We start from the raw sequence: 14071 nt of genomic DNA on the forward strand, positions 1-14071 counted from the left end.
TCTTATATGTTAATTAAAGCAAAAAGAAAAAATATTTTTTAAAAATTTGTCATTTTTTGATTAAAAATAGCGATAAAATATGAAAATGTCAATATTACACACATAATTTATACTAAGAGATATATAGGAAATATTTTTATATTTGAGAATTGATAGCAATAGTATAATTAATGTATAAGTCCTTAACATCATTTAATGAAACATCATTTAGCAGATGGTGTTGGAGATATACACATCTATATACACATCCATTCATCTGTACTTGTATCTTTGCTTAACTAACTTTTCTTTCTCTTTTTCTTTAAATTTTTTTTATACTCCATATATGTTTTCTTTTGTTCTAGATAAAAAACTCAGCTCTGATTCGTGGTGTAAGTTACTTTAAAATGAACTAAATCGGTTTCTTATCTTACGGTAGACGGATGAAAAGAGTTTGATATAAAAATATTTTATACACCTATACCTTGATTTTTAGAAATAATTTCTTTGAAATAGACGAAATCTGTTGATCATAATTTGTGGGTAAAAATATAGATGATTTTAATATAAAAATATTTTATAAATAAGGTAATAGTGTTTATAAATAATTGTACCTGGATTCTTGGAGCAAACTTCTTTGGTATGGATGAAATGGGTTACTTAGCTCATGGTTGGTTGCAGTGGCTGATCACCTCCCACCTCATATAATATAATTAGCAATAATTTACTGTTATGGCACCACACTCCTCGCAAACACCTACAAATAAACTACATTCATGTTTAACTTATAGATTGATACTGAGATCTCTACATGTTTATTTTGTTTCTTCAATCAATTTATGTTAGACATTGATGCCTACTAATAATTTCCAATATTTATATAAAATTTCATTTGAGCTTAGATTAAATACATATAAGAAAAATTTGATTTGCTATTTTGTTTTGAGACAATGAAAACGAGGCCATGCTCTTTGGTATTGAAAATAGTTATAGTTGCTAAGACATTTTCACCAATTTGGTTGCAACCTAGGTTTTTTATATTAAACATTATTATTAAAAATTTTAAATGATTATATTCTATTTCAAATCCAGATCATATCTAGCAATGAATTGTCAATAAATAAATTATATGTCTATGTTTTTGGCACTGTCCAAGCAAAACATAGAAAAATTTCTGTTTATAATCAAACTTTCAAAAATGATGTTCGAATAATATTTTGACATAGAGTTATTTATTAGACGTACAGTTTTAGTATATATTCCAATTTAAAGTATATTTAGCATTGAATGAGTCTTAATTCAAAGAGGATGGTTATACTTAGAAATACTTCTATGTTTTTGGTGAAACTACCGAATATGTCGTTATTTTGTTATAGGGCTATTTTTGTATACATATTCATTATGTGTTCTAGTAAAGACTGAGTATGAAGTCAAAGATAGAAATATATCTATGTTTTTGGTTAATTTACCAAAAATGTTGTCGTTCGAATGTTATTTTGATACAGAAGTATCTGTCAGATGCATGCTTTTAGTATGTATTTTAATCTAAGGCAATGACTCTAAGGCAATATCTAGCAATGACTTACTGTGAAATTATCATAGAAATATTTCTATCTTTTTGGTCAAACTACCTAAAATGTTGCCGTTCAAAAGTTATTTTGATATACGAATATCTGTCACACGTTTCATTTTAGTCTCACAAAATTTCGATCAAAGGATTATCAAAAAGTAAGTCATTCAGTCGGTCGTCTGCTTCTTTTACTTTATTTAATACTGATGTTCTTTTAAATTAATCTGTACTAATAACTTGTTTTAATACTTAATATTATTGAGCATCACAATTGATTTCTGGCCTATTCAACTTATATTTACAAATAAATTTTTCTATAGAATCTGATACGTTGAAAGAACAGAAGTAAATAATATTAATAAAGACAAAAACAGATTTTAAGACTCTAAGTCTCTCCGTCACATTTATCGCCTGTTAATATTCAAATCTATGCATACTTTTGGTGTCTGTACATGTGTTAACATAGATTCTAATGTACACTGGCTAACATACTATAGAGTCGAGAGTACGAGTAGAGTAGAGTATGGCGCAATAATATAAGTTAATTTAAATGAACTTGTTGGATAGTTGTACACAGTTGTTGTGTTAAAACTTGTTTCACAACACTAAAGTAAATTTATTATTCGTTTTATTTTTGTTATTGTTTTTGTTTTTGTTTTTGTTTTTCATCTCTGAAGCAGTATTTGGTGTGGTGTATGCTGAGTATATGTGTCAGCGTACTACGAAGAGCTGCGCAAATATCTGCCTATGTCAGAAGACTACTACTGTCGGGCACTACTAAGCCACGTACCAATACTGGAACTGCTCTTGGTTTATTGCTTATGTCCACAAAACATGATGTAATTCCATAGGAATGTGCGCAAACGCAAAAACAATATTTCTTGATTTCATTCATACATTTATTTTGTAACTAATTAAAATTGTTGTTAGGTGCTGCGTCCACGGCTGTAGCTGTAGCTGTAGTTGTGGCTGTGACTGCGGCTAAGGCTGTTGTCGTTATTTATATTTGCAAATTAACTTTTATGAAAAATAATTACTAGAAAACATTGTTTAAATTGAATGTACAACAGCTACAGTGGAGCCTAGTTAAAATGTAAATGGATTGCATATGAATGGATTGCATTCTATTACCCACACTACAGCGAACTCGGCATTCGTCTCAACAGTTTCATGGTAAAGACACATACTTATGGGTAATCTATAAATATTCTAAGAACTCTGCATTTACTACTTCAAACAATTGGCTGCTTTCTGATAGTGTCAGTTCTATTTTCATTGCACACTCAGCTATTTGCACAAACCGGATGCGTTATCAGCTGGAAACACTGTATTTTTAAATTGAATTTTGTAGCTAAGCTATGCGTTACACCCTGGTCATTTATCTAAAAAATTTGCAAGTAAAACCAATAAAATAAACAATTTGTCTTTTTATGTGATTTTTGCTTTTTTTCGACTTTTTAGTGTTTTGTAAATATCGATAAACGATGAGTTAATTTTTGCTGAGCTGCCACACAAAATTTTGAACGTAATGAATGGCGACGATTTATTTTTAAGATACTTTTTTTTTATTTGATTTTTTGCTGATTTTTGTTTGGTTTTAATCAATATTTAATGTCTAAATATTTTTCAAATGTTAATGCAACGCATTCTATGTTTTATAAGCTGTTTTTTTTTTTTAAATAACAAGAATTCTATGAGTGAAGGTTAAGCTAAAAGCTACGAAACTGGAAGTTAGAAACTTGCATACTAATTTTTAAGCAAATATGAATATATATTCAAAAATTTTTAAATGGAAGTTTGTATAGAGTTATTTGGATATTTAAAATAGTTACTAAATGCTTCAGAGCAATAAAAAATCTTAATAGATTGTTTAGTAAACTTGCTGTACATAAAATTGTTAGAATATGTGATGACATTAATGCAACTACAGTATCATAATCAGGTAAATACCAGGTGTTCGAAATGGGGCAAAGTTTGATATAAAAATATTCTATAAATAGAGGAAAACTGTTTCCAATTTAAGAAATTAAAAGTTCTTAACAATTAAAGGTGTACAGGATGGGGCAAAGTTTTATATAATATATATACTATATATACTATTATTATATTAAATAATATAATAATATTTTATAAATAAAAAAGTACTGTTCTAATTTCAAGAAACTAGAGGTTCATGACAGTTGACATTGTTCAGAATCGGACAGAGTTTGCTATAAAAATATTTTATAGGTAAAAAAGAAACTGTTCTTCTTGATTCTTCTTCTTATTGAGTTAGTGCTATTACGCATTTTTACTTTATAATGGCTGGGGGGCTTATCTCTACCCCACACTAGGCTTTAAATAGGCTAAAAAAAAATCATATCATTTATTTGTCTTTTTTTATAAAAAAGTACTGTTCTCATTTCAAGAAAATAGGCGTTCTTAACAATTGACATTGTTTAAAATCGGCGAGATTTTGATATAAAAATATTTTATAGGTAAAGAAGCAATGTTTTCATTTCAAGAAACTTAATAGGAACTTAACAATTGACATTGTTCAGAATCGGAAAGAGTTTGATATAAAAATATTTTACAGGTAAAGAAGCACTATTTTCATTTCAAAAAACTAGAGGTCCTTAACAATTAACATTGTTCAGAATCGGAGAGTTTAATATAAAAATATTATATATGTGAAAAAGGCTTGGAACCCTTTATATTTTTATGCTTTTAAGTCATCATACACAAGAAAAACTTGACTATATTTCATAGGTCCCCTATCTTTTCACTCTCATAAGTTATTATCCACACACCAAATAAATCTGAATATCATTGTTTTTTATAACTTCAGAATAGTATTATTTAAAATACTAAGCAGTGATTGTGCTAGCATATTGCAGTTCTAGAACTAACTTTATCTATTGAAACAAAAATAAAACAATGGTAATCCCGCTTATCACTTTAGACACAATGAGACACTCATACATATACATATGTATATATAGAAAATTACATTGATTAAGAAACACATACAACGATAAATGTCAAACTGTTATCACTAACGTCCCACAAAGTACGCTCAACTCTTAGTATTTTGTCAGTGGTGCAGTCTGTGGAAAATATTTATAAAAATTATTGTATAGTGTTTGAAAAAAATGATTGATTTATACAACGGAAATGCAAATAACAATGCAAATATAAGAATTATTTAAAATACAAGTATATATACATATTAATATAGTGCTCAGACAATATAATTACATAAAAGTACAAAAAAAGTTAACACCACTCGTTTACCTTATGACTAATGAATTTCGATTCAGAACGAGAAATGCTGTCAGAATTCAAAAAAGATTAAAAGACTGAAAATAAAACAACGAAACTGACATTTTGTGAATTTTAAGAATAAAACACTAAAAACCTAAATAAGTAAATACGAGTAAATAAATGAAGAAGAAGAAGTTTAATATAAAGGTATCTGCATATCAATGCATCTTAAGGAACAACCGGCCAGCACCCTCGCCGTGCCACAAATAAATAAACAAATTCGCATATAGCGTAATTATTTACGTAAACATGATACATTACCGCCTCGAAAAAGAACTCAAATTTGTTGTTGTTTAAACCTTTTAAGCAAAAGAAGGAACAATGCCGCCGACACTGATACCGACATTGACACCGGCAACGACACCGACGCCATCATCATCGCACTGAACCATCAAAAATTTTGACATGTACGCGTTAAAACATTCTTAATGGACTGCAACGTCTTTAAATCAGGAAACAGGAAAGTTCCAAAAAAGAAAACAAGAGAGAAAAATAATAAGGAGCTCAAAAAGTAAGCAAAAGAAAAGAGCTTGAAGAATTTTGGGATTTAATTGCATGCATTTCGTTAATATAAATGGGCGTAAAAGTCAAATTACAAGTATGATGACTTCTCTTGATCGGGAAAGGTAGGCTGGGAATTATTATTCTGCAAAGATTTCCTTCGTTTCCTTGGTTGTTGGCAAAAAGAGAAAAAAATTTTAAAAACTTCAAAATTTAACATTATTTCAAAAGTAAGAGTAATTTATAAAAAGCAACAGTAGTAGGGGGGAAAGGGGCCACACCTTTAAATTAAAAATATAATTTTAAAATTAAACTAAAATCTTAATTATTATTAAATTAAGAACCTTTTACTTAAAATTTTAGTATAACATAAACAATATGTAATATTTTAATAATATTTTTTCCCTGAAATCAACGTAAGTTAAACAAAAACAAAATGTCTGCCATGAATACAGTGCACCGTTCTGCTGGAAACCCAATACCGTATTAGTTTCAAGAACAAAAGAACCACTATGACTTTCACTCTGTTAAAAATCTAATATCCTGTGAATTTCTATTCTAAATTAGTGAAGAATCTTGTAACATATGCAGATATTAGACTATCATCGAGAAGTAACATAAAGGTAAATTAACGTATAAACGAGACAAATGAAATGGTGCGTCAATACAAAGTTCTATTAAAATTATTTAGATATATGCTAGACAATTGTGCGGGAGCTGCAAACAAACAATTTTAATAATTGGATAATATTTGTATTTCTTCAACGTTATTACTCAAAAATAGTACAAAGTGTAAGTATTAATGTTCTTTGCTCAATTGCCAAGGCAAATATATATTACTCGAAAATCGTAACATTCCTGACATATAAGAAGAAATAAAATAAATTTGTGCTGTCACAAAAAATATGATTATAATATATGTTATAAACTTAATTTTTATTGGAAACTTTCTATTATATTTGTGCAATTTAAAATCTGTTAGCTTTATTTTTATAATCTAATAACAGACTATAAAATTAGATATATAAAAGAAATTACAAATAAATATATTTTCTAACGTATAATACTTAAGGAAACAGGTTTAATTTTAGGTTTAAAGGTTAGTCTGTGACAGGATGCTATACGTACGTAGATTACATATTATAGATTTCAATTTCGAAAAATTCGAAAAATTCGAAAAATAGATTATTGGTGTAAGTAACTCTCTTAATGTGATTATAATAATCAATTATTACTAATCTTATAAATAAATCTAAACAACATATATGTTACCTCAAAAAGGTTTTCATTATATATTGTCACTTGTGGCAGAAGTTCCAAATTTTTTCCATGGCTTCATTATTGTAGATTTAACCAAAATTCTCTTGGTAAAAATTATATGATTTCTAATTCCAGATAATTATTCTTGAATATATTTTCTATTTAGTAGAAAATTAAAGTCTGAAGAATAATTTAGAATTCCTACGTGATTTTTTAACAATAGAATATGCGTGACTATATACTGATTATATATTATACACAAATATATTATATTTTTAATTGCTTCTTACACTACGGTACAAGTATAATTTAAATGGGTTATTGTGTTATATTAAAAAATTTATTATTTTTTTATTATTATATTAAAATATTTACTAACTTCATTATTCTATTGAATATTTATTTGAGAAAATATTTTTAAATAATATTATTGTATTACATGCTGATACAATTTCTTTATAAAATTTTATATTTATTTCTTACGTATGTTAATATTTATTTTCAATTTAAAAATTATTATCATATTAAAGCTATTCTTCAAATTTATTTATATTACTATTCATTATTTATTAATAAAATTGAACAATTACTATTTGTTGCTATATTTATTACTTTATTATTTTATTATTTTTTTTCTATTATTTAATTATTATTTATAATATTCATAATGATTTTTATTTCATAGGATAATTTAATATAAAAGCTGTTAATAATATTAATTTTTTTATTTATTTATCTATGGTTTATATTTCATTATTCGCGTAATATTATTTAAAAACAATTCAAATAACTTTTGTTTTGTATATTACTGTCACCTGTCATTAACTAATAATATCTGTTTTAATTTTTAAATCTGTTTTTATCTTTTATCGTTTTTTTTTAGTTTTTTTTTATATTTTTACATTAGTTCTGACTACCATATTAATTTTTTAAAGGCAGTAAATATTGTTCAAAATATTTAATTAAATTTAAAATTAGTTTTTCATTGTTATTTTTTATTTTCTTATATCTAATAATATAATTTAATATCGTACATTTTGCAAATAACTTGATTTACAATAACAACTATTGGTTAAAAATTTTTCAAATTATTTAAAATATCTAACTTAATTAAATTAAATATTATATATTATTTATAATATATTACACATTTTAATTTTTTTTGTGACATTAATGACTAAATGACTAATTAAAAATAAAAAAATTTAAATAAAATTTAAAGATCGCTATTTAACTGTTTTTAATTAAAAATTTATTACCTTTCATTATTATAAAATAATTTCATTATGTTAATTAACTTTAAAAAATATAAACTTTAATACTTATTAATGTTAAAAAGTGCAAATTTTTATTATTATAATAATTTGTGAGTTAAAACTAAAATTAATTTTAAAGTTAATTAAGAATAATGAACTGGAGTACTAGGTCCTTCGTCGTAAATTTTTATATCTCATCTAAATATTTTATTTAATTTCATATATTAGTTTTGAAGTATTTATTATATTTTAAATTCTTAATTCATAAAAGGAACCCTAATGTCACAAACCTAAGTGATCTAATATCATTAAGATCTTTTAGTACATACACTCTTAGATACTCGTAGTAACGATCAGAAGTTCTCTTCTATATAATTTTAGTCATTTACAGAAAATCACACAAATTAAAGTTAAAAGATTATTTTCAAATAACATATTATATATTTGCATATATATTTATAGCGAAACTTTAATATTATAATAATTTATATTTTCTTAAATTAGTGACTTTAATACGTACTTTTTATAATTATGATTTTTAAATAATAATTCTATGTATTGTATGTATAGTATGAATTATTATATTGTTTATTACGTCGTCTTAATAAACTTTAAGTAACTTAATACTGCATTTACTGAATTCACTGCATAATAAAAATAAGGTTTAAGCAATATCAATCGGCAGCATAATTTATTACAACAATCAATAATTATTTTATAAGTGAATAATGTGTAAATTTTATTATTTTCTATTTATTATTAATTGTCGTCTGAGAGGTTGCATATAAAACTTTGAACCAGCAATGCATACGGGTATACATTTTCAAATATTGTATGTGTATACCAATATAGCTGATAACAATAAATGGCAATAAGCACGTTTAATTATAGATTTTATTATAGCAATTACAAAGTTCAAGCCATTACAATAAAACCCATTCTCAGTAATAAAATTGTTTTTTTCTATTTTGTTTTGTTTATAAATTTTATTAAAATGCAGTCAATTTTGCATATAAATTGTTAAATCGAATATATTATTCAATATAAAATTCGAGGCGCCATCGAGCTTGAAATTCTGCAACGCAAAAATTGGCTGTTTGGAGATATGTTGACACTCTGGTAATCATGCTCGGCACATGACAAGACTCATGCAGGGTTTCAGTAAATTTTTTTATTAAATTTCATAGAATAAATCAAGCACAACGTACCACGTCGCATGACTCAGGTTAGACGTCAATGGTGTGTCAATAATGATAATTTGGAACTTGATAACTATAATGAATGCAAAAGATTGTGTATGCAAAATTGAATTAAAATTGATATTTCATAAGTCAATGTAAATACAGACGACTTGTTTGATTGGAATGCAATTTTTATTAAAATTTATGCAATTTACGAGTTTTATTATCATTATCTTGTTTTTATTAATAACAAATTCATTGACTGAAAATAAATAAAGTTTATTAACTGGCAATTTTGTAAACTAATATATATTATAAAAATGGAGCTGTAGACCGCTTAAAAATAAAGTAAAAAAGTTTTAATATCCTTCAGTCTGATAATTCTCTTAAAAATTAATTATTTACTATTTAACGAAATTAAGATATGTGTTTCTCACTTGAGCTTGAAATTTGGATCCATTCTGGTATCACAGTTTATATATGTACATGCACACATAGACACATATACATATAAATATATACACAAACATAAAGCCATTTTAACACTTTCCGGAGAACCTTAAATTGGACCAGGAAACCATATTGTCGCTTTAATTAAGCAGGCAACATTTTTAACACCTATGCTAGGGATATCGGACAGTCATTTCTTAAATGAAGAAGTGAATGTGCGTCTTTTGGCGAGTTCCGAAGAATAACAGAGCAGATGAGTCACACTTTCTTCCCTATCTAACGTTGAATACAAACATAACATATGTTACATATATTATTTTATGGTATGCGACTCGATCTTCATTACGTCATACTACCTAAACAAAGGTTATGTATTTTTTATTAATAATAATATATACACAGTAAAAAATTGTGTAGGATTAATCCAAAATTACTTTCAAACAGAAATGATAACTAATCAATATAGTAAAAATTCGTTGATTGTCTTCTAACTTAAAAACGTTTAAACGGTTGACTTTGCTGAAAGATTAGCACACATTATAAAACTAAAAAAAAATCTTGAACTATGCTAATTACAATACTAAAAATTATTTTATATTAAAACTGTTTTTATATAAAAATGATTTTTTCAAAGTTCAAAGTTTTTTATGTCATAATGCCCCGACCACAAACATGATGTCATATTAATTATATCATTTTTATTTTTATGTTATACATCAGTTCTCTTTGTGAGTTAAAATTAAAATTTAAATATTACATTAAAATTTTAAATGACATTATTGTACTTTTTATTAATACATTGTTTTATGAAAATGTTTTTTTAGTCTTAAGTAAATTACTAAAAGCATGTGTCTAGTATATGAAATTACTTATTCAGTATTTTTAGTGAAGTATTTATTTTGTTTCTCATATATGTATAATAATTTAGTAATATAGTAATTTAAGCTTTTTTCGATAATATTTTACCCAAAAATTTTAACAGCAGCATGTTAGATCAGAAGTATATCAAAGATATGTTATAAGACTATTTACTTTATAAAGATGAAAAATATATTGCCAAGAAACAGATTTAGCATATTTTGTATATATGTTACTTATATCTTTTTAGACGAAAACGTTTTGCATACCGATTTAATCTAGACATCGTGTTAGCAACTATCTTTGGTCTACAATACATATTTATGAGTAGGTTCAAGTCAATCTTAACCTCTAGAAATATACTTAATTTCTAGATAATATTAGATATAGATTAGATTAAAATAATTCAGAAAAACAAAAATATTAAATTTTAAAAGACCTTAAATTTTATCATTGAAAGAGGTAGGTGAAAAATCGCTTTAACATCACAATATTAATTGTCTTGTATAGAACTTTGACCCATAATATCAATCAATTAAGTTGCCTTCAAAGTCGTTAATGTTCAATAGTACAAATAATTTTAATTAAGCTATTGGAAGTAGAAATAAAATAGAGGTTTGGTCTTACCAAAGCCACCCACGCTATAATAGATACAACATGAAAAAATAAAATAAAAGTAAAAACATTTAAAAAAGTAGAAAAATAATAAAAAATACCAATAGAATTAAAAGAAGACATAAGAAATTAAGTATTTACATTTGCAATGTACCAGCAACTGCATTTTCAGTTAAGAGTACATTGTACTGGTTTTCGTGTCTAAGTCGTAAGTCGTAAGTCGTAAGCCGTAAGCCGTAAGTCGTAAGCCATAAGCCACCAACTTCGACTTCTAAAAGAGCACAAAGTAAAGTCAGAATAAAGCATTTGAGGCTACCGTTGTAAGCGACATGCCCAGTATTAACTAATAGAATTATGGCATTAAATATAGAAAGAAAGACTACCATATTTGAGACCTTGTACGTGTACTGCCTACACACCGGCACAAACAGAGTTGCGAACACAAACTCAGATCGCGTTTTAGTCACAATGGCACACAATTTGCATAACAAATAAAGACAAAATCACAATCATTTAACATATCTATATACATAAACAAACATATATATATGTAAATAGATACCGGTATAATATAAACTTTAAATACAACTATTTATATATGGAAAAATAAAGTTAAAATACTAAATGCCTTTTCAATGGAAGAGCACACAGACGTCATAATTGAAACGAAGCGCAACGAATTTTATTTATTCTTTTTTTTTATATTAAAGTTTTTATTTTTTATATTGGCATAAAATTAAATTTAAAACAAAAAACTACAAAATTCGTATAAAAACACATCAATTTACATAGTGTTTTTATTGTAAACAAAAGTTGATTTTATATCTCTGCTGTTTGTTCAAATAAAAACTTCATTTTATACAATACCAAATGGCAATGTAAAAAATAGATAAAAGCTGAAAAACAAAAAAACTTGATATACAACAATGACAAGATACTCGTACTCGTATAAAGATGACGCCAGATTTGTTGAATAATTAAAAATAAATTAACCACGCCACTAAATTCGGTATATACAGTTTCAGTGCTGGAGGTATATATGCTTGCATATATCTAAGTATCGGCAGATACAAAAGATTAGCATGGGTGTTATCAGTGTTTCGGTTGTGACGGATAAGATAAGTCGTTATAATTTTGTATGAATGTTGCCTTTTAAAAGCAAATAATTAGTATTAGAAAAAAAGAAAATATATGTACTAAAAAATTTAATATAATATTATAATATAATTGGAATAAAATTAATTTAAAAATTGACTTAAAATTAAACTAACTAAATATCAGTTTTCTTTTAAAGCACTGAAAGTTTGTGCAGCCTTGGCTACTTGTAGATAAACACAATTTGTCATCGCTTCTAATTTGACAGGCACAAGTTCTAAGCCCGGCACTTGCAGTCCAAACAAATTATATACGGACTATAAACTAATTAAAAATTGGATTATTTCCTAAGACCACTGATGATGACTACTTGACAATACTCGAAACAGCGTTGTATGGTCAGCCAAATTTCAATAAAATTAAATAAATTTTTGTGTTTGTCCTTTCTTTCTTTCTTTCTTTGCTATTCGAAAACCCTCTGAGTTTTTTTTTTTTAATTTATTATAATACAATTGGAGTAGAATTAATTTAAAAAATTGAATTAAAATTAAATTAACTGAAAACCAATTTTTTTTTGTTAGGATTATATGCTAATTGCTAATAAGGAGATAAATAATAATTATAAATATATCTCAATCGGAATTAAATTGGAAATTGCTACCGATAGATCTGTTTGCTAAAGACATAATAATAAAATAAATAATAAAGTGTGAAAAATTGGAAAGATTTCACACTATTCGTATAGCAGTTAGTAGTAAGAAGCATTTAATCTGCATTTTTAAAAACAACTAATAAAAACGTTTTTCGTACTAGTTAAGTTTAATTATTATATTTGGTTTCATTTTAAGAATTTGTAATAGCAAGTTAAAGTTATACTCGTCTACTACTACTACTAGTTATATTTACAGTAAATAGTTCCTTGGACAACTTGGGTTAATATAAAATATGTAGTTGCTTTATTATTACTATTTATAATAGCAACTAGTGTTAGATTCAAATATTCCTACTAGTTGCGTTCATAATTCATATATTAATTATTTTATAATTATACATATATATACATATATATATATATATATATATATGTTAAATGAGAGAACATGTTTCCAATGACTCTTATAAACACAAAATGAGTAGCAATAAAATTAGTTGTTTTTTTTCCAACTATGAATAATCAAATTGCATTAGCACAAGTAATTGTTATAAGTTTATTATTTATAGTAAAAAGTATGAACTGCAATACTCGTATATATATGTATGTTTTCATAATAACTAGTTTCATCGAAACATAAAATTATATTCTAACTACTATAGATTATCGTAACTATGCGATGCAACACCTTTCTTTGCATTGAGTTACAAGTTATAATTATGATAAATACATAAATTCTTATAAATTGTAAATATCTAAATGAAAGTAAACTTAATTAACTAGTATTCCTGTTGCAACTAATATAGTTTAATATTCAATGCTATTATCAATGCTATAATAAATAACTATTTTTAAGCTCATATAAAACACTTGACTATAATTAATAATTATTTATTCAAATACTTATATCAGCTCAATTTACTCGTATTTATGTAAATTACATCTAACTTAATGATTTAACGGCATTTACTTATATTTCAAAATAAATTTAGGTTATAGATTTATTTACATAATATATTTTAACATTTTTATTTAAATTATTGCAATAATTTACTTTATTGCAAGAAATTGTATTAAGGTAGAAGATTCAATTTCTTATTATATATTTTTTTGTGTAATTACAAGAAATATTTTTTGGATTATTAGAATTTTTAATGACTTATTGATAAAAGATTTATTTCATTTATATTATAAGTAATTTTATTTTTTATTTCTATTTATACAAACTACATAGCTATAGGTTTTCACAATTTTGCTAGTTCTAAATATGGTATTAACATTTTTTTTTTACTCAAGAAAATCCATTTAAAAATGTCAACAGTTCTTTATATTAAGAATATTGAACAGTAGA

The 14071-nt window shown here is 25.4% G+C and overlaps 1 long non-coding RNA gene across 1 annotated transcript in view; it reads right to left on the reverse strand.

Moving 5' to 3' along the window:
- Nucleotides 1-613: 613 nt before the first annotated feature.
- LOC119678881 overlaps nucleotides 614-14071 on the reverse strand; it is a 30540-nt gene continuing 17082 nt past the window's right edge. Inside the window, exon 3 of the long non-coding RNA XR_005252371.1 lies at nucleotides 614-747. This is a non-coding gene — a long non-coding RNA (uncharacterized LOC119678881). The remainder of the gene's footprint in view (nucleotides 748-14071) is intronic.

The sequence above is a fragment of the Teleopsis dalmanni genome, chromosome 2 (assembly GCF_002237135.1).
Source record: "Teleopsis dalmanni isolate 2A chromosome 2, ASM223713v2, whole genome shotgun sequence".
NCBI lineage: Eukaryota > Metazoa > Arthropoda > Insecta > Diptera > Diopsidae > Teleopsis > Teleopsis dalmanni.